We start from the raw sequence: 22,266 nt of genomic DNA, 5'->3' as shown, positions 1-22,266 counted from the left end.
ATCCAGATCTCAGATCAATCTTGGAATACACAGAAGAACCCTGCAACTGGTCAAATAAATCATCAATACGAGGCAAAGGGTATTTGTTCTTTACCGTAGCCTTGTTCAGTTGCCGGTAATCAATACACAATCTCATTGATCCGTCTTTCTTTCTGACAAACAGAACTGGAGCACCCCAAGGAGAAACACTGGGTCGAATGTATCCCTTGGCCAATAAATCTTCTAACTGTTCTTTCAACTCTTTTAATTCCACTGGTGCCATTCGATATGGTGCCTTCGAAATCGGTGCAGTTCCAGGCATCAGTTCAATGTTGAAGTCAATCTCACGATACGGAGGTAATCCTGGAATCTCATCCGGAAAGACGTCCGCAAATTCACTAACCACTGGCAAGTCAGCCAGGTTCGGGCTAGTTTTCAACGTATCCACCGCATAAACAAGAAATCCCTCTGCTCCTTTCTGCAAAAGTCGGGTCATAGATAATACAGAAATAAGAGGAATCTTAGCACGTGAACCCTTACCATAGAATTTCCATTCTCCAGCCATCTCAGGTCTGAATCTCACTACCTTCTGAAAGCAATCGACGGTAGCTCTGTACTTATTCAGCATATCAATCCCAATAATACAATCAAAATCAGACATACCAAGTACAAAACAATCGATCTCAATCTCATTACCCTCATACTGTAGTACACAATTCTTTACTATCTGAATCGAGATAAGACCCCTCCCCAAAGGAGAAGAAACAGATACTACAACTGGTAATGACTCAACAGGCAAAGAATGCAATGCAACAAATTTGGCAGATAGAAACGTATGGGATGCACCGGTATCAAACAACACATAAGCAGAATAACCAGAAATAGAATAGTTACCTGCAATCACATCATCAGGTGCTCCCTGTGCCTGCTCCTCAGTCAAAGCAAAGACATGAGCCTGCTGTCTTTGAGGCTGATTGCCTGCCTGACCTCCACCTGGTCGAGTCTGCTGCTGTGGATGTGCTGGCTGGAAAGAATGAACAGAAGAGGCCTGTCTTCCAGGTTGAGCCACTGATCGTGATGACTCTGCACCTCTTGCCTGTCCAGTATTTCTCTGAGGACACACCCTTGCAAAATGACCCGTCTGTTGGCATATATGGCACCTCCCAGATACACCTCGGCACTGATCGGTTGGATGATTTCCACCACAACTGTTGCAGAACACTCCTGACTTCTGCTTCGTACCACTGGAACTCGAAGAACTGCTCCCAAACTTCTTAAACTGTTTTCCTCTTGCTTGCAAGAACCCTTTCTTTCCACTGCTACTACCACCTTCAAATCGAAAAGACTGTTGCGGAGTTGGAGCTGCAGGTTGTGACTGTCTCAGAGATTGTGCGGTATACGAAGCTCCTCGCTGCTGTATCAAACCAGCTTCCGCTCCCTTGGCACTGTTCAAGGCATCAGCAAAGGTATTCGGTCGCCTTGTATTCACCAGTGTAAAAACATCCGGACTCAGGCCATTGATAAACTGATCAGCCATAGCCTCATCACTGTCAGCAACATGTGGAGCAAAACGTAGCAATGTAGAGAATTTTGCAACGTAGTCTTCGATATTCAAATTCCCCTGTTTCAGATTTGCAAACTCAGCCCCTTTATCCTTGCGGTAAGACACAGGAAAGAAGCGTTGGTAGAACTCAGTTTTGAAGACATTCTAAGTCAGTACAGTTCCTCTACGCTCCACAGCTCTTTTTGTAGTGAACCACCAGCTCTTCGCAACTTCATGCAACTGGTGCCCAATCAATCTAACTCTCCGTTCATCCCCGTAGTCAAGTGAATCAAATAACATCTCCATATCATCAAGCCATCCCTCGCATTCAACAGCATTTTCTGTACCTTTCAAAGTAGGCGGCTTGTAGGATTGGAAACGTTTCAGAAGTGTTTCCATAGGAGTTGCTGTCATATCAATCATATCTCTTGACGTACTTCCTTGTTCATTACTCGACACTGCAGTAGCTCGAGGCACTATCGGTGTGACAACTGTCGGTGGAGTATGAACTGTCTGTTCTGGCAGAGGAATAGGAACCTGTGGTAGAGTAGGAACCTGTGGTCGAAGAGAAGGTCTTCCTGGTCGTCGAGACATATCTGATTATCAAAATGGTTAGGATACCAAATCATCAAATTATCTCAGTCCTCCTCTGATCATCTTACCTCTGATCAAGACTCGGTTCTGATTCAGGTGTAAATAAATAATCGAAGAACAAGTACTCAACAAGACATGCTTCCAATCAAATCCGATAATCAGGTAGCATATCATAATTAACAGATCACATGCCTCTAATCATTCCAGATATTCCAGTAAACATGTGTCGTTAATTATAGTACTCATACTTTCAAATAAAATAAATACAATACTGTAATAAATTACTTGAAAGTAAATCATGCTATCATTTAAAACATGTAAAGCAATCACGTAATTAAATCATAGCATGAATCATAAAGAAGCAAAGCAGATGACTCGATCTACCCCACTCACTGTCTATCTAAGTCCAGAATTTTCTTGCTCTGATACCACCTGTTGTGATGACCCGAGTTCTAATCTCTCATTAATCTCATTAATCATTATTAAACCATGTTAGACAATAATCAAAGTCTAAACAAAAGAATAAAAATTTTTTTTTTTTTAAAATAAATTGCTCTGCGCATGCGCGGGCATCACCCCTCGCGCGCGCGCCGGCCAATGGGACCGAGGCCCCCTGGCTTGGCTCGCGCGCGCACGAGCAGGAGCTCGCCCGTGCGCCAGCCAAACCAACAGAAAAAAAATATGGCTCAGCTGCTGTCAAAAACGAGATCATGCCTATAATTGATTCAAGATCATGTCCTACCAAAGTCTAGACATGGTTTAATCAATCATAACATCTAACATGCATTCTAACATGCTATAATTGTTAGGAATAAACCATTCCAAGGCTTTACAACATAATCATAATTCTCATAACATTGTCATATATCAAGTTCAAGACACCTTATGTTGATTCAAGGATTTACAACATATTTCCAATCCTATGAACATCAACAAAACCACAACTCAATCATCTACAAGTCTTGGTACAAGTATCTTCTAACATGATCATGTTTAAGACTCAATAAACTTCATGACAGCACACATAACTCCTAACTCGGATCCTCACGCTATATCGATTTCATCCCTTGTTCTTTAAGTCCGCCTTTGCCCGGTTCCACTTCCTCCTATTGCAATGACACATACAACAAAACAATAGCCGGATAACTCCGGTGAGAAATAGATTTCCCAGTAAAAGCAACTAAACATGCATAATCAATATCACAATCATGATATAGAAGTAAATACAATGCATTCTTTCAAAACAAGGTTCATTTCGTCATTCATCGACTGGGATCCCGAGAAGAAGATATCATAGCTAATCCACCGACACACCCTATCGAGGTGGGGCTACTATCTTGCTCCTCTAGACTTTGAAGCCATTATATATGTAGTTCAGACACTAGGCTAAAACAACCACCCAGGCCATACATATACAATCCCTCAAATCGTCTATTCGAACATGTCCGTTCATTTCAAATTCAAGGAATAAGTCATCAAGATGAATGCAACATATATCATAATCAAAGCATTCATTATATCAAAGACTTATCCAAGTAATCAAGGTAAAACACATAAGAGCACTTAAGCAAACAAGTATGTGAATTGTGGGAACTCGATACAAACCATCTCGAGTTGTAATCCCAATCAAATAGTAGTCCACTTTTACCTTTCAAATGTGATGTCTAGGATGTCTTTGAGCTTGTCCAATTCTGTCCAAGATCAATTACCAAACACAACTCAAATTCTGTTCAATATCAACTCAACCTTCCACAAGAACTTCAAAGGAAACTCAACCAACCTTGTGTGTTCTTCTATCGGTTTCGAATTCAACGTTCTCGAGTTCACTTGTCCTGTTTACACACTGAAATCATAGCATAACAAACAAGGAATCATCAGCTAATAGTTCAACAACTTCAGATTCCAAGAACAATAGCAAATCATTTCGATTCAAGAGCTCGACGGCATTTCGGTATTACTTCGGCGATCCCGAACAACTCTAAATCATTTCTAACATTCATATCAGATGTTCAACAACTCAACTCAATGTATCAGCAAGTATATATCAATCGAAACATATCTGGAAATCATAAGGACATGATATACACATCACTCTTTAACCAAACTTCAAGAACATCAAAGCTAGAAGATCAAAACAATCAAATTCATTCCAACTTCTGATCCCTGTCCATTTCGAATTCTCAAACCAACATGAAAGACAGAAAAACTTACATCAAATCGAAGATCTTGTCGAGAGGATTCCAAAACATCTTTCGGAATCGAATTCGGATAACCGTAGCTCAAGATATAGCAATTTGAAGAAGAAGAAATGAATTGGAGATTTCTTGGAAAGTTGCTCTCGGTTCTTTCTCCTTCAACTTTGAGAAATCTGATGGAATTTAGTGTTTCACACGTGAGCGAGGTTTAAACATAACAAGTGTCCCACTCAAATCCCCTAATTGCACTTTGGCCCCTCAACTCTTCCAAAATAGCAATTCAGTCCTCAATTACTCAATTCATTCAATTTCAATCCTAATCAATTTAAGAATATTAGAATTTAAATCCAAACTCCAAATATTCCCAAATTAATTATTCTCGGATTAAAATTAAATAATTCCGGGCGTTACAGTGCCTGTTCTGGATATGGTTCCGTGCCCATGCAGAAATTGAAATCAAAGGAATTGCGGAACAGAGGACACACGGACCCTTGCACGGAGGCTTGCACGGGGTCCGTGCCTACTTTTCTCAAAACATTTTTGGGACAAAGTCCATCCAGACCTAGGCACATGGCATGCACGGGGTCCGTGCCCTGCGTATAAAAATCAGTCTTCTTAAGCTATCAAGTCTGAAAACTGATATAATCATCATATAAGCTATTCAACATGATTCTACATAATTGACATGCATTTAAACATCAATCTACATATCTGTAGTACATGAAATCTCAAGTATAAATTAATACTCAACAACAACATATACAAAAGTGCTTGTTGTTCTAACATGATTACCAAATTTATAAACTACATGTCATCTGCTTAAAACCCGAGTCTCCACTTCTAATCTTTCAATCTCGTGCAATCCAAGACAAATCTGACTTGCTTATGCCCCAACCTGATGCAATGCACACATACAAACAAAGCAACAACCAGATAACTATGATGAGAATAAATCTCAGTATGAACGACATGCATATACATCATTTAAGCATATTAAATCTATATGCCAAATGAATCTTAAATCTCAAATCATGTAATAACAGGTAAAACATGATAGTATATTCGTTCATCTATAATAAAATAATATCAAGCATATAAACTCATTCAAATCTTGAATGTCATAAAATAACATGCTAGCATTTATAAACGCATATTCTAAACCATAGAAATCTCTAGGTTAATGCATAAATGCAATGCATGTGCCAAGGAATAAACTATCAAATCTGATATCATCGTAGTTCTGGGATCCCGGAAAAATAAAATCTTTAACTAACCACCGACTCTCCCAATCGAGGTGGTGTTAAATATCTTAATTCCCCTGACTTTGGTGCAACTATAGTGAGTCATATAGCTCTGGAAATAAATCTATATTCCGTGCCATGAGTCATCTGACTCTAGAAGTAAATCTACATTCCATGTCACTCAACTACAGTTCTCCAAACGTCATCTGCACTCTAGGCCATTCAGCCCTCTGTGCTTATCAAGGTAGAGTTCAAGATGAATGCAACTGAATCTGGATGCATCAAATCATACATAAGCTAAACACAACATCTTGAACACATCAATCATATAATCATATGATCATCTAATCACTCAAGGATACCGACAAATCTGTAAGCATCACATGGAATGCGTAAAACATGTTCAATACAGAAAATAATATAAATCAAAGAAAACAAGTAAACATTTACATAAATATTCTGGGAATTCAAAAAGATATCTATCTTGAATAATCTATCTCATTTATGTAAACGTAAACAATAACATATATTAAACATGCATGTATGTGATTTTAGGCAACTCGATAATCAAAAACAATCTCGAGTTATTCTGCCCATCTTATTAATGTCTATTCATACCTTTCGATCTCGAATTTTAGATGTCCAATTCTGGACAAATAACATCAAAGAGCTTCTATCAAAATCTGCTCAAATCATTACAATGCTTCAAGGCAAACTAGCTTCAAACCTTCTTCAGTCTTTCTCGGTTCAAAGGCTAACTTCTCGAGCTCGCCGACTCGAACTCGATCTCTTGCAATTCAAATCTAAAATGCATTGATATCTAATTCAATATGAGCTTTCAATATCATTTCATTCTTATGTAGGATCAAACAATCTAACAATTTGATCCCGTGACCGAAATTCAAACCGACGGCGTAATGGATCAAAATCGGAAATTCTAAACACATGAACATCATCAATACTATAATCTCAACATGATAGCATCACCAAATTAGCAGCACAATCTCGAAATCATCAGCCCTAAAAATTCAGAATTTCAAAAAAAATTTCAAAAATCGAAATTATGTTCAAACGACGATCTTTTCTCGATCCGTCTTAGATATGCTATCGTCGTATATGCTAGAACATGTTTATACAATCAAATTTTAATTCTAAGAACATCATAAAATTCAAACATGGTAGAACTTCTTAAAACTTACGTCAAAACGTAGCACTCGGAGCCGTGATAAAAAATATATGCTCAATCGGAAATTCTACCGGGCGGATCGATTTTTATCGGAGCTTGAAATATCAAAAATGGCTTGGAACCCTTTCTCTCATCTCTATCGGTTTCTTGGCTGGGAATCTGATCCCTTTTCATCCTTATTACACGTTTTTATGGCCAAGTTGCAAGGAAATTGCATTTTGGCCCCTGAACTTTGGCCTAATTGCAAACTAGTTCCCGAACAAGCGATTTAATTCAATTTCAATCCTAAATATTTTAAAATATTAGAATTTAATTCTAAACTCTAAATATTCTCAAATTAAATATTCTCAGATTAAAATTAAATACTTTCGGACCTTATCGCATTTTAGTCCTTGAATTTCTCAATATTCGCAAATTGTCCCTTGCTCGGATTTCATCCTCAAATTAAATCCTTGATATTTATAATCTTGGAATTTACATCTTAAATTTCATAAATATCAATTCAAATATTTTTAATCTTTTAATTTAAGTATTTTGGATATTAAAATCTTAAAATCCGAAAATCCTCAAATTACATATTTTTGACCCGAAATTGAAATCTCTAATTTTCATAAAATTTTAAATTCATCTTTTCACTCTTATTTGGAATTTAACTCTTAAATCCCGTCATTAAGAACTTAATATTCTCGGACCTTACAATTCCTCCCTCTAAGGAATGATTTCGTCCTCGAAATCGCATTCGATCTTACTGCTGATTCTCGTCAGCGGTATAGCTAACTGAGTAATACTGACTTCAATTCTGTGAGCTTTAGATATTTATTCTGATATCTTCTCTTCAACCATATCTTAATCTTCTTTCTGATCGCTTCTGCAATCATATCTATTCTCCTGAACATATAATCACTGAGTCAACTTAGATCTAAGTTGCTCTTTCTCGTGATCTAACTCTGCATAAGTTAGTCGGCTTCTCTTAAAATCTGATCTGCTTCGGTTTTATCTGAATTGAATGCACATACATATTCTAGCTGATATTCTTCAGCCGATGCATTTGAGTATGAATCCATAAGCTAGATCAAATACTCATAGGGATCAATGATTATGTCACTTCTGAAATCTCGTTCTGACCCTAATGAAGCTCGGGAAAGAACTTCTTTTCTGATCATTCTGTTCAGGTTTCAAAATCTATATCTATTGCTCATTTGATAACTCTGTCTATGCTGCTCTGTTCTTATTATGTTCAAATCAATCTTCAAATTTTCTATATTTTCTTGACTCATATCTGGTCTGATAGCTGATACCTCTGAAATATCGTTTCAATATAAAGAAAATTCTGTTTTTCTTATCAATCAATCATCAAAATATTGTCTCTATATCTATCAGATAGCTGTCACAGGAATTATGGTAATCAAGTGGCACATAATCAATCAATTAGTACCAAATCTAGTACTATAGTTCTGAGCATATCCCCGGAAATCTGGATAATCACTTATGATATTCCACTAATCGGAGGATGGTATAATGAAATATCATACAACCAAACACTCAGAACCTCTGACAATCAATGCCACAATCTAGAAAATAAATCTAAAGTCTCTATCTCGACAATAGATTTCAATAATTCCTGTAATCTGATCATCTTGCTAACTTTATAACATGTATCTCTGTATGTTTGTATCATATCTAATACAACATATTCTTGAATCTGTCGCAATCTACTACAATTTAAATCGCAAAATCATGACGATTCGAGTAGATTCGAACTCAAATCTTTCGAAAAGTTGATCTTCTTTCAACTCTTATGTAACTAATCTGCTACAGAAACCACTCGGGTTCTTATTTTCTGCTTCTTTTACTGAAATTTTAGTATTGGTAATGTCAATTATGTCGTATTTGCTTTCATTTCTGTCACCAATACTAATTTCCAAGTAATGACTACATGTAAGTCATACATGTTTAGACAACTGAATGGATTTGAAATCTGTTGTCATCTTCCTCTTTCAAAATCTGATATTCCATATCTAGAATATCTGGCATACTCACGCGATTATTCACCGCAAAATTCATCTGTTCTAATCTGCTGTCTTGTCTTATATCTTAATCTAGCGTTCTCAATCGACATTTTTATTGTTTGATCTAATATCAATGTTGCTTTTATCTTTCCAAACCAATCGAGTTTAGCTTGGATTGCAACAATTCTGATTGTTTGAGCATCAGTCTAGAAACTCAAGCACAAACATACAACAAGTACAAATCTGTACTCAATCAATCAAACAATTATCTAAAACCCATAAATCTTGTTGATGGTCTGAATCTTAATTTCTATCAGTTACAAGCCAAATACTTCAAGATACACTGAATAGACACATCAAATAATCAATAATTATCAAATTTCAAATCAAAGGAACTCTCTCAAGTCAAGGTCACCCAAAATCAAATATTCTGAATGACAAAATCTGCACAGTGAAAACAACTCACTTGCATATCAAAACTTAAAGCGGGTAAATCAAATCAGACTCTAGCAAAGGAATAAGAGTCAATCAAAACCGATCGAGGTCGAATACAAAACCTCAGAATCGATATCATGAAATTCAAGAATCGTGATTTCTATGATGTAATAGCTTCATCAAAATTGAAGAGAAAGCTCAACTGTAACTGATTTTTCTTATTCTCTATTGACATGAGTTCATTTATTAATTCTCAGCTAACAATAGTCGAATATAATCTTTTCGACTTAACTTATTGTCATAGAATTAATCATCATTTCGGTACTAAATAACTCTTTTCTACTCAATCTTCTAGCTGTTTCTGGAGTTCTTCAGTTCAAGTAATGCTCTTCTATACGAGTTGTCATCAAACTTTCATACTAGACATCACTTTCTATAGAACTCATTTCATTTCGTAGAAAAGTCGGAATATGTCTTCTGAATATTTCTGTATATTCTAACCACTGACATATCTGTCAATTCTAGGTTAGTTCTATACTAATTCAGTACATCGACTAAAATTCTTCCGACGTTTTCCTCTTGGTATAACCAGTACCAAAATAATATAAAGTTTATTTTCTAAAACTCATATCAAATAGATCAATACTCATTTCTATTGCTGATCGAACTGAATCACTGCACAAGATCAATCAATTCTTATCTGATACTCAATTATTGCATTCATATCGATAATGCATTCTAGCTTAATATCTCATGCCTGATATCAGCACATTCAATCTTATTTCCTTAATTCTGTATTTCATCTTCTATGACTAATCTTGCAAATGTGTTCTATCTACTCAAAGGCAAAATTTCAGCAAATACGATGAATAAAGGCTCATCAGATACGGATTGTAGCATAACAAATCACTGATCTATAAATGTATGCTATGCAATCAATATATAAGCGGTTAACTAGAATTAACTCACTTACCTGTAATATTCTTATCTGATACAACTTGAGCCTTATTTTCTGTATTGGCTTATTGCCTATGAAATTATCTGTCATTCAAATGTTCTCTTGATCTATTTCAGTTATGGGAGCTATGCTTATATTTCTTCATCTGCTGGAGTTTAGGCTAAATAGATCTTTGCTGCTATTGTCACTATCTCTTGCTTCATAGCTATACTGCTATGAAAGTTATAGTGAAGGCGATGATCATAGGTTTTCACAATTACAGAGGCGTGAATAAAAATTCAACTCTGCCTCGTACTACCGGTTCGTGATTTCGTTATTCTATTACTGGCTTGAAATCAACTCATTAAAGTTGTTACGCTTCTATTCTGTAAAGTCTGCTTTTCTATCTTCTTTATCATATACGGAAAGAAACAATTCTGTTTACTTACCTGCCAAACATTTCAATACTTCTTTTGGCAACTTCACCAACTTCTTGCTAAGTCCTGGAGTTGATATAAAATCAAGCTGATTCTATGTTCATCTGAATATTCTTCTCTTGAACAACTGATCCAGCTCTTCCAATCAACCTCTTTTTAGACATAGCATATTCTGTGTCTTTCTGAGTTGATGATTAATAGCTTTGGAGTTGTTCAACTAACATACTCCTCAGTGCAATCATCATATCGATCGGCTCAAAAACGTACCTCAAAACTGTTCTGTTCTGTCTGAGGTTCTCATGCTATCTGCACAATCTATCTTATTCGATAACAAAAGCAATATATATGGCAGAGATTATAAAATACAATGTCAGTATCACATACATATAATCTCATGCTTCTGAATAGAACACATGCTTGCAAATTCTCATGCTTTTCAAATAAAACATGCTTGCAACGAATTCATTTATTCTAATAAATTCAAGAAATCAGGCATACATATCAGTATATAAGGATGTAATTCTCATCTCAGTAAAGCAAGCAGTATTCAATCAAACAATCATCGTCGCATACAATTCTGTAAAGCAAGTAAAGCATACTCATGCAATACTATAAATGCATGCGACTCAATCTACCCCGCTCAACTTCTATCTTAGTCCAAGACTTTAGGCTTTGATACCACCTGTTGTGGGGACCTCGGGTGCTAATCTCATCTTAAGGGGCAAATTAACATTTAATCATAAAGGAATCACACTTCAACGAATAAAATAAAAGACTGAATTTTTTTTTAAAATTTCAGCTCACACATGGACCTTGGTCCGGACCCTTGCACAGACCAGGGCACGGGGTCCGTGCCTGTTCTGGATATGGGTCCGTGCCCATGCAAAAATTGAAATCAAAGGAATTGCGGAACAGAGGACACACGGACCCTTGCACGGAGGCTTGCACAGGGTCCATGCCTTCTTTTCTCAAAATATTTTTGGGACAGAGTCCATCCGAACCTAGGCACATGGCATGCACGGGGTCCGTGCCCTGCGTATAAAAATCAGTCTTCTTAAGCTATCAAGTTTGAAAACTGATATAATCTATCATATAAGCTATGCAACATGATTCTACATAATTGACATGCATTTAAACATCAATCTACATATCTGTAGTACATGAAATCTCAAGTATAAATCAATACTCAACAACAACATATACAAAAGTGCTTGTTGTTCTAACATGATTACCAAATTTATAAACCACATGTCATCTGCTTAAAACCCGAGTCTCCACTTTTAATCTTTCAATCTCGTGCAATCCAAGCCAAATCTAACTTGCTTATGCCCCAACCTGATGCAATGCACATATACAAACAAAGCAACAACCGTATAACTACGGTGAGAATAAATCTCAGTATGAACGACATGCATATACATCATTTAAGCATATTAAATCTATATGCCAAATGAATCTTAAATCTCAAATCATGTAATAACAGGTAAAACATGATAGTATATTCGTTCATCTATAATAAAATAATACCAAGCATATAAACTCATTCAAATCTTGAATGTCATAAAATAGCATGTTAGCATTTATAAACGCATATTCTAAACCATAAAAATCTCTAGGTTAATGCATAAATGCAATGCATGTGCCAAGGAATAGACTATCAAATCTGATATCAATAAATCGTAGTTCTGGGATCCCGGGGAAATAAAATCTTTAACTAACCACCGACTCTCCCAATCGAGGTGGTGTTAAATATCTCAATTCCCCTGACTTTGGTGCAACTATAGTGAGTCATCTAGCTCTGGAAATAAATCTATATTCCGTGCCATGAGTCATCTGACTCTGGAAGTAAATCTACATTCCATGCCACTCAACTACAGTTCTCCAAATGTCATCTGCACTCTAGGCCATTCAGCCCTCTGTGCTTATCAAGGTAGGGTTCAAGATGAACGCAACAAAATCTGGATGCATCAAATCATACATAAGCTAAACACAACATCTTGAACACATCAATCATATAATTATATGATCATCTAATCACTCAAGTATACCTACAAAACTGTAAGCGTCACATGGAATACGTAAAATATGTTCAATACAGAAAATAATATAAATCAAAGAAGACAAGTAAACATTTACATAAATATTCTGGGAATTCAAGAAGATATCTATCTTGAATAATCTATCTCATTTATGTAAACGTAAACAATAACATATATTAAACATGCATGTATGTGATTTTAGGCAACTCGATAATCAGAAACAATCTCGAGTTATTCTGCTCATCTTATTAATGTCTATTTATACCTTTCGATCTCGAATTTTAGATGCTCCAATTCTGGACAAATAACATCAAAGAACTTCTATCAAAATCTGCTCAAATCATTACAATCCTTCAAGGCAAACTAGCTTCAAACCTTCTTCAGTCTTTCTCGGTTCAAAGGCTAACTTCTCGAGCTCGCCGACTCGAACTCGATCTCTTGCAATTCAAATCTGAAATGCATTGATATCTAATTTAATATGAGCTTTCAATATCATTTCATTCTTATGTAGGATCAAACAATCTAATAACTTGATCCCGTGACCGGAATTCAAACCGACGGCGTAACAGATCAAAACCGGAAATTCTAAAACATGAACATCATCAATACTATAATCTCAACATGATAGCATCACCAAATTAGCAGCACAATCTCGAAATCATCAGCCCTAAAAATTCAGAATTTCAAAAATTCTTTCAAAAATCGAAATCATGTTCAAACGACGATCTTTTCTCGATCCGTCTTAGATATTCTATCGTCGTATATGCTAGAACATGTTTATACAATCAAATCTTAATTCTAAGAACATCATAAAGTTCAAACATGGTAGAACTTCTTAAAACTTACGTCAAAACGTAGCACTCGGAGCCGTGATCGCAAATATATGCTCAATCAAAAATTCTATCGGGCGGATCGATTTTTATCGGAGCTTAAAATATCAAAAATGGCTTGGAACCCTTTCTCTCATCTCTCTCGGTTTCTTGGCTGGGAATCTGATCCCTTTTCATCCTTATTACACGTTTTTATGGCCAAGTTGCAAGAAAATTGCATTTTGGCCCCTGAACTTTGGCCTAATTGCAAACTAGTCCCCGGACAAGCGATTTAATTCAATTTCAATTCTAAATAATTTAAAATATTAGAATTTATTATAAACTCTAAATATTTTCAAATTAAATATTCTCAGATTAAAATTAAATACTTTCGAACCTTATCGCATATTAGTCCTTGAATTTCTCAATATTTGCAAATTGGCCCTTGCTCGGATTTCATCCTCAAATTAAATACTTGATATTTATAATCTTGGAATTTATATCTTAAATTCCATAAATATCAATTCAAATATTTTTAATCTTTTAATTTAAGTATTTTGGATATTAAAATCTTAAAATCCGAAAATCCTCAAATTACATATTTTTGACCCGAAATTGAAATATCTAATTTTCATAAATTCTTAAATTCATCTTTTCACTCTTATTTGGAATTTAACTCTTAAATCCCGTCATTAAGAACTTAATATTTTCGGGCCTTACAAACTATATTTCATTACAACGAATATGATCTTATTTATCATCATAATATTTTTAAATAAATAAATTTTTCTAAAAAGAATTAACCAAGAAAATAATCTTCAAAATAAAAATATGTAACTAATTAAATTTAACAAGAATAATTGAACTTAAAAGTAATTTAATTTATCAATAATCTGTGTACCAGATGATTTTCTATTAAAAAAACCATGTAATAATGTATTCTGATTCCTTTTTCTTTTTCTTTTTTTCAAATTTTTATTCAAGTAGTCAAATTATAAGTGTATAACATAAAACGACGGACCCCCCTTTTCTATTATGTATTTTTTTGCAACAAAATTCATTAGTAGACGTCGGCATATTGCCCATGTTTTAAAATGAATCTTTAAAGAAGCAGTAACCAACCAGCTCAAAAATGGCAAATAATTCTTCTAACTGATACATTACAAAAATTATCAAATTTTAATATTCTACTTTATTATTAGAAAATAAACTCGACAAGTTTGGATTTCATAGAGTCCAAAAATATATTTGATTATGGGTTAATTGTCAATCACTCCCTAAAACACTTTATAACTTATTTATAAATCCCTACATAAATAAAACTTACTTTCAACTCCCTGGAGAGAGAAACTTTTGTTTCTAAATACCAATTTTACCCTTCTCTCTTAAAAAAAATAAAAAAATAAAAAAAAAAGAAAATAAGAGAATGGATAATAAAAACAAAACTAATCCAAATAGTATATATATAAAAATTCAAATTAAAATCAAAGAATATAAATCATATCATATACATGCTTATGTTGATAAAGGAGCAAATATGTATTTAGGAAGCAAACATATACTTCCAAATCATTATTGAAAGAAATATAATAAAGGATTAAAAGTTCGAATAGGAGATGGATCAATAATCATGTTTAATACAGTAGCAGAAAAATTAAAAATAGAAATAGAAGAAACAAAATTTGTAATACCCATTATATATCAAATAGAATCAGGAATAGACATTATAATAGAAAATAACTTTTTAAGAGAATATCTTTCCTTTACACAATTTGAAGATCACATAACTTTAAACAAAGGATCATCAATGATTTACATTCCCAAAATACGAACAGCATTTCGCGTAGGAAATGAAGGATTTACAAAGAATTTTCATAAACGAAATACAAATCCAATAGAACAAAAAATAGAAAATATTTTAACGATTAATCCTGAAAAAGAAATCATGAGCAAATTTCATGATATATGTTCTGAAAATCCTCAGGACAAAATTAAGAAAAGAAAACAATTTATTGCTTCAATAAAACTCAAAGACCCTAATATCAAAATCCGTGAAGCACCAAGAAGATGTAACATGGATGATGCAAAAATATTTGAAAAAGAAGTTCAAGAATTATTAAAACTTAAGATAATCATCCCTAGTAAAAGTCCACACTCTTCACCAGCCTTTTATGTCAGTAAGAAAGATACTGATAAGAAAAGAATGGTAATTGATTATCGAAAGATGAATAAAGCAACAATTATGGATGGATATTATATCCCAAATAAGAATGATTTACTATCTTATATAGGAGAAATAAAATATTTTTCCAGTTTAGATTGTAAATCAGGATTCTGGCAAATTCAACTAGAACCACAAACACAATTACTTACAGCATTCAGTTGTCCAAAAGGACAGTATCAATGGACTGTATTACCTTTCGGACTTAAACAAGCACCAGATATCTTTCAAAGATATATGGATGAATCTTTTAAATCATATATAGATTTTTGTTGCGTTTATATAGATGACATATTAATTTATTCAAAAACACTAGATCAACATTATAAAGATCTCATGACAATTTTAGATATTTGTCATAAAGATGGAATTATACTTTCTGAAAAGAGAGCACAATTATTCAAATCAAAAATAAATTATTTAGGATTACAAATAGAAGATGAAAAACATTGTTTATAACTGCATATACTTAAGAAAATTCATGATTTTCCTAGTGAAATCAAGGATAAAGATCAATTAAGAAGATTTTTAGGATTATTAACTTATTCTAGAAATTACATTAAGAAACTTGCAGAAATCAGAAAACCTCTTCAGGTAAAACTTAAACAGGACTATAAGTGGAAATGGTCGAAAGAAGATACTAATTACATAGACACTATTAAAAAGAAAATAATTAGTAATCTTCCTGAATTATATTTTTCTTCAAATAAAGATATAATAATAATTGAAACAAACGCTTCAGATGAATACTGGGGAGCATGTTTAAAAGCCTATACTGGAGAAAGAAATTTAGAAGAACTTACTAAAATAGCTACTAGAAATAATGAAGAATTATGAAACTATACATCAGGAACTTTTCAAGGTGCACAATTAAATTATCATTCGAATGAAAAAGAATTATTAGCTTTAATATTCACAATTAGAACTTATGAAATTTATCTTATTTCTAAACTGTTTTTAGTAAGAACAGATAATATAAATTTAACATATTTCAAAACAAGGAAAATATCAAAAAATGCAGGGAGAAATGCGGCAAGGATAATTAGATGGCAATTGGAATTGAACCATTATCAGTTCGAGATCCAACATGTCAAAGGAACGGATAATTCATTACCCGACGCATTAACCAGAGAACTTCATCCAAACTATACTATCCGTAGTAACGGAATAATAAAGGAGATCCTAAGTGATCCAGAAAATGACTGTGAGTCATCCGAACATGCCTCAGAAAGCATGTGGAATATAAATTGATTAAATGAGATTTATATTCAGAAACATGAATTATTTTATGACTTTTAGTCATCCAAACATGCCTCAGAAAGCATGGAGAATATAAATTGATGAAATGAGATTTATATTCAGAAACATAAATTACTCTTTGAGTAAAATAATCAATTTAAGATTGATTCAATTCTTGCAAAAGAATTTATAAATGCAATGATACGCATAATAAAACTATCCGAATTACTCACGAAAAGAGTTATTTTACTAACCATTATATATATAAATATGTTTTCTTGTGCATAGTATAATCAAGATGGAGCAACTAAGTCAATTAAAAGAACAATTGATTGAATTGCAGGAAGAAATTCAAATTCTTCAACTAAAAGAAAGGAATTTGAGTAGAAAAATTCAAAGGACAGAAGAAAAGATGATAACTTCATCATCATCATCTCACCAAGAACACCAATCAAAATGGCAACTCCATTTGACAAAATAATGGAGATAAAAGAGAAACAGTCAGTGGTCACAGCCAACACTGACAAAGAAAAAGAAAAGAAAAAAGAACCGATGGACACAGCCAGCACCGAGAAAAATAAAAAAGAAGAAAGGACGTTTAAAAGTGCCCTTGAAAAGAAAGAAAGAAAGATGGTCAATCTGTGACCACAAAAACCAATTTTTGAGAAAACAAATTTTTCAGAAAAACTCAAGACTGAATTCTTTGAAACACTAAACTATTTGAGAATAGCCAAACCATCTGCAGAATCTTGGCTACAAACTTGTGACACACAGAGAATATCAAGAGCAAGAACACTGCAAGGTGCTCCAGCGCATGAAGTAGCAAGATTCTTTTCAAATGGATTATTAAGTGGATTGGAAGTCAGTCCCAACAATCAAGAAATAGAACTATTTTCATATCAGTTGAGAAATAGTATCATCCAGTTCAAGAAAGCAGTCTTTAAGGACGATCCAGTATTAACATTGAGTATTCACTCAACCCTTCCAGATTGGGATGATAACAAATTCTATCAACCAATGGTATATATTCAATGTCGAAAACAAAAAGACAAGTTCTTATTCGAAGGATCAAATGAAGAGAAACCAGTAATGGATATCTCAACACTTCCTGAGATAAGAATAAAGACATTGATTGATATGATCTCAAAGACAGGAAAGATTGATGGAAACTCAAAGGTTAAAATAAATTTTGCAACCAGTAAAATTTTATTAACCACTGGACACAAGGAGACAATCCAAAAGAAAGAACAAACCATGTTAGCTCAATTCGAAGCTCCAATCTATGAAGCAAGAGTTGATATGACCCGAGAAACCCAACAAATGTTATGTCAAAAACTAAGAACAATGATATCCACTCACAAATGTGGACATTGCCAACCCATTCAGACAGAAGAAGCAGATGTCAAAGAGGACAAACCAGCTGTCAAAGAAGACAAACCAATAAAGAAATGGTCCGAATGCACCAGTGATTCAGAAAGTGACACAATGTAAAAACAAATGAAATCGTGGACCACACCACATGTTAAAGGCATCCACTCAGATGTAAAATGAGTTGTTTTCATTATGTAGTGTCGGGTGGTCCCCCTCTTTTCTTTTATTTTTAATTATGTATGTGTTTCTCCATGCCTATAAAAGGAGATGTTTTGTGCTGTAAAAAAGTAAGTAAAGTTTGAGTATTTCTCTCTTCTTAAAGTTTCTTATAATCTGGTTCATACAAGACGTATGAAAACTATCAGAAACTAAGAAACATAAAATCAGAAACAAAATAAGCCTTATGGCTAATAACTAAACAAGCAGGGCATAAGGAGGATAAGCTTGGAAACCAATCATTGAATATTCATGGTTAAGAGTAAACCTGGAGATCCATAGAGCAAGTACCAGTTGATCAAGTGATCGTTAAGGGAAAGCAAGGATTTGGCCTCTGCTCAAAACCAAGATTCATTCAAACAAGGTAACCTTCCTAAACCTCCTGCAGCCCTTAATTCAAAGAAATAGTCAAAATACATTAATCATGTCATCATCCTTTATAAGAAATGGAAGATTAATAATAAAAAACTAGTTCGAAATAGAAGATGATCATGAATATGATACATTTCGTGAATATCGTTTAAATACTTCTGATTTAACCATATTTGAATCAATTTATCAACTAAAATTTGTATTAATAATCCATGAATGGAACCAAACTAATATGAAAACATTTATCTGTTATAAATGAATCAGATCTGAAAATCCATGAATCAGATCTGTAAATCCATGAATAAGAAAATTCATAAGAATTTGAAGAATTCCGCAACCTGGTATCAGAGCTTAAATAAAGCAAATTATTAATGCCTGGATTAACTTTAGATATTGAGATTAAAAATTTATTTGATAAAATAATCTTACTAAAAGATTTACGTCAAATAGATCAATTATGAAATAAAATAAAAGATCTCCAAATTTTTTATTTCAAAAATCATAAAAAAGAACATTTTTTAAGCAACTGGAAAATGATAATTCAAATTTCTGAAAACGATGAAATTGAAGACATAACAATATGTTATGAATAAGAACAAATTTTGTTATCGAAATCCGATCAACAAAAACAAAATAATAAAAGTAACAATTTTTACTAAATGGAAAATGTATGAAAATACAAAAATGAATATCTTTAATTTATATTCTCAAAATATAAATTTTGATATAGAAAATTGTGAAAACAATTTGAAACATCTTAAAAATTGTCAATCTTCAATTGATAGTTTCGAAGATTTTCAGAATTTATTAGAACAGATAGATTCGACAAAAAAGCTTTTAATAGCCTTAAGAAAATTAAGAAGTTCTATCATCTGTTAAAATGACAGAAATAACAATTCCAAATCAAAACAACCTGGTCGATGAATCTGAAAAATCTGAAGAAAACCAAGAGTATAATTTGAATATTATATTCAATCAAAGCAAGTTTGCTGAAATACAGAAAACAGAGTTTTCTAATTCAAAAACAAATCTAATAGACCAACCAGGAATACTAAGTAAGATTTCAAATTTTATTAATCCCAGAAAAAATTTAATTTATTATTCGATTCGTACAAAAGAACGATCTTGTAAAATAAATAACGAATCAAGGTCCAATACTCTGAAGTTATTAACAACTCAAGATATTAATACCATCATGGCAAAAGTCAGTGAAAAAGAACGATTTGAACTGAAATATGTTCATATCGGAGGAATTGAAATAATAATATCAGCTCACTACCGAGAAGAAATAGATACACCAATTGAAATAACAGTTCGTGACAAAAGAATACGTAATTTCAAGGATTCTATCCTTGGAAAAATTGAAGGAAATTTATGTTACAAAAAGATGAAATTTTGTATTTATCCACAATACAATATATCTCTTTTTGATAAAAACATAAATGACGTTTTAACATTAGATTATTACTTTTATAGAAATAATCTTATGTTAACAGAAAACCATCCGATCAATATAAACTATGTTGTCGGTTTAGCAATAAGTAATAATTCTCAAACAGGAATAATTTCAACAAAACCAACTATTTCTGTTGAAAGAATGTTTGAAAATATTACAAGAATTGAACACCCTCGAAAAGCATTTATTGAAGAAATAAATCCCTATAAAAGATGGAGTTCAGATGACCTCCAAATCACAAAACAGTCTGTACCAAGAAGATTATTATCATTTGCTAGAAATGATGAAGATATTCTTGATAAGATTGGAACCATGAATCAAAATATTCTTAAAATTAAACAAGCTATTGTTAATGAGTCAACCTCATCGCAATGACGTCCTTAATAAAATTAGAAAAAGATCTAGGAGATTTAGAAAATAATATTAATAAGATCAATCTATCAATACAAGAATTAGAGAAGAATTTCAAAGAATATATTGATTTAGCAACGACTAGATTAATAATTGAACAAGAAAGACATAGTAATGAAATATTAAACTATCTTAACGAAGTGCTTCCAATAGATAAAGGAAAAAGAAAAATGGAAGAAGAACCATCATTCAAAATTGAATCATGGTATAGAAATCCCCTTAGTTATGGCAAACATAAGTATGAAGATGTTTAGTGAAACCGACTCATCTGATTTTAAACAAATAGGAGTAAATATCATTCAGAATTATATCATTCACATCAGGACTCAGAACAATACAGAGATATGAATATTTCAAAATCAGAATATGAAGATGATTCTAGACCACGATTAAATCTACGAACGAATGTAGAAGGTAGTGGTGGAAGAGATGATGAAGAATTTAAATATAACAGAGACCAATACTCTGGATCTTATAAAGATGTTAGAGATATTCTTAGAGAATCAAAAACATCAGGATTTGTGAAACAAAATATCTTAGATTTAGGATGTTCAATAGCCAAAGAAAGAAAATCAAAGATAGATCATTGGGAAAATGAACTATCAGTACAAATTTAATTAACACCATTATTAGACAAAAGTGAGAATATTCAAGTTTTAACTCATGGGATGATAAAAATGACACTTGTAGGAGCAGTAAGAACTTGGGCTGAAAACCTAATAATTACTAATCTACCACAAGGAATGACAGGACATCGATATTTCGAACTATTTTTTGATGCCTTGTACCAAGAATTTTTAGGAGTTTCTAATAATGATGCTAATTTGGTAGCTAAGAATATAGAACAAAATAGAGCAATCTTTACATTAGATAATATTAAATTATGCAATTTATGTTACTTAGAAGAATTTATTTGTGATTATGAAACAAACTATTATCAATTAATAGATGCTGATAAAAAGGAAGATTATAAACTAAGTATCTTTAATAAGATACCTAATATACCTATACACAGTAAAGATGAATTCTTAACTAGTCCTTATGCTAAAACTTTAGGAGGAGCTATTAAATTCATCAAAGACATAATAACAAAGAAATGTCATGAAGTAACACTAAATAAAAGAATCTCTAAATCCTACAAACAAAACAATAAACTTTGTTGTGACAAAATGGAATTCACAGTAAAAGAATACGGTTGCAAAACAAACATGTCATACAAATATTTAAAACGACAGAAACAGAATAAATTTAATAAACCTTATAAATCTTTTAATAAGAAATTTATTCCCTATAAGAAAAAGAAATTTAAAAAGAATTTCTTCAAAAAACCTTATAAAAAAAATTTTTATAAAAAGTTTGATAACAAAAAACCACCTTGCCCAAAGGATAAAGGAAAGAATTGCACATGTTGGTTGTGCAATGAAGAAGGCCATTATGCGAATGAATGTCCAAAACGAAACGAAACGAAAAGAAAAATAAAATTAAACTTTTTGAAGAAATATATACTATTTGATTCTATCCCGTAGAAACAATTGAATTTTCATCCGATGATGAAAATATTTATTATCTTGATGAA

General features: G+C 32.9%; 1 long non-coding RNA gene across 1 annotated transcript; it reads right to left on the bottom strand.

Annotated features, from left to right (window-relative positions):
* Positions 1-3,055: 3,055 nt before the first annotated feature.
* Positions 3,056-3,966, bottom strand: LOC140888257 (uncharacterized). Its single transcript, XR_012152078.1, has 3 exons — positions 3,897-3,966; positions 3,765-3,807; positions 3,056-3,222 (listed from the first exon to the last, which is right to left on the bottom strand). It is a non-coding gene; the product is annotated as an uncharacterized lncRNA (long non-coding RNA).
* Between the last annotated feature and the right edge of the window lie 18,300 nt (positions 3,967-22,266).

This window comes from Henckelia pumila, chromosome 1 (genome assembly GCF_033568475.1).
Source record: "Henckelia pumila isolate YLH828 chromosome 1, ASM3356847v2, whole genome shotgun sequence".
In the NCBI taxonomy this organism is placed as follows: domain Eukaryota; kingdom Viridiplantae; phylum Streptophyta; class Magnoliopsida; order Lamiales; family Gesneriaceae; genus Henckelia; species Henckelia pumila.
The sequence above is the reverse complement of the archived record's forward strand: the minus strand, read 5'-3'. Positions and strand labels throughout refer to the sequence as shown.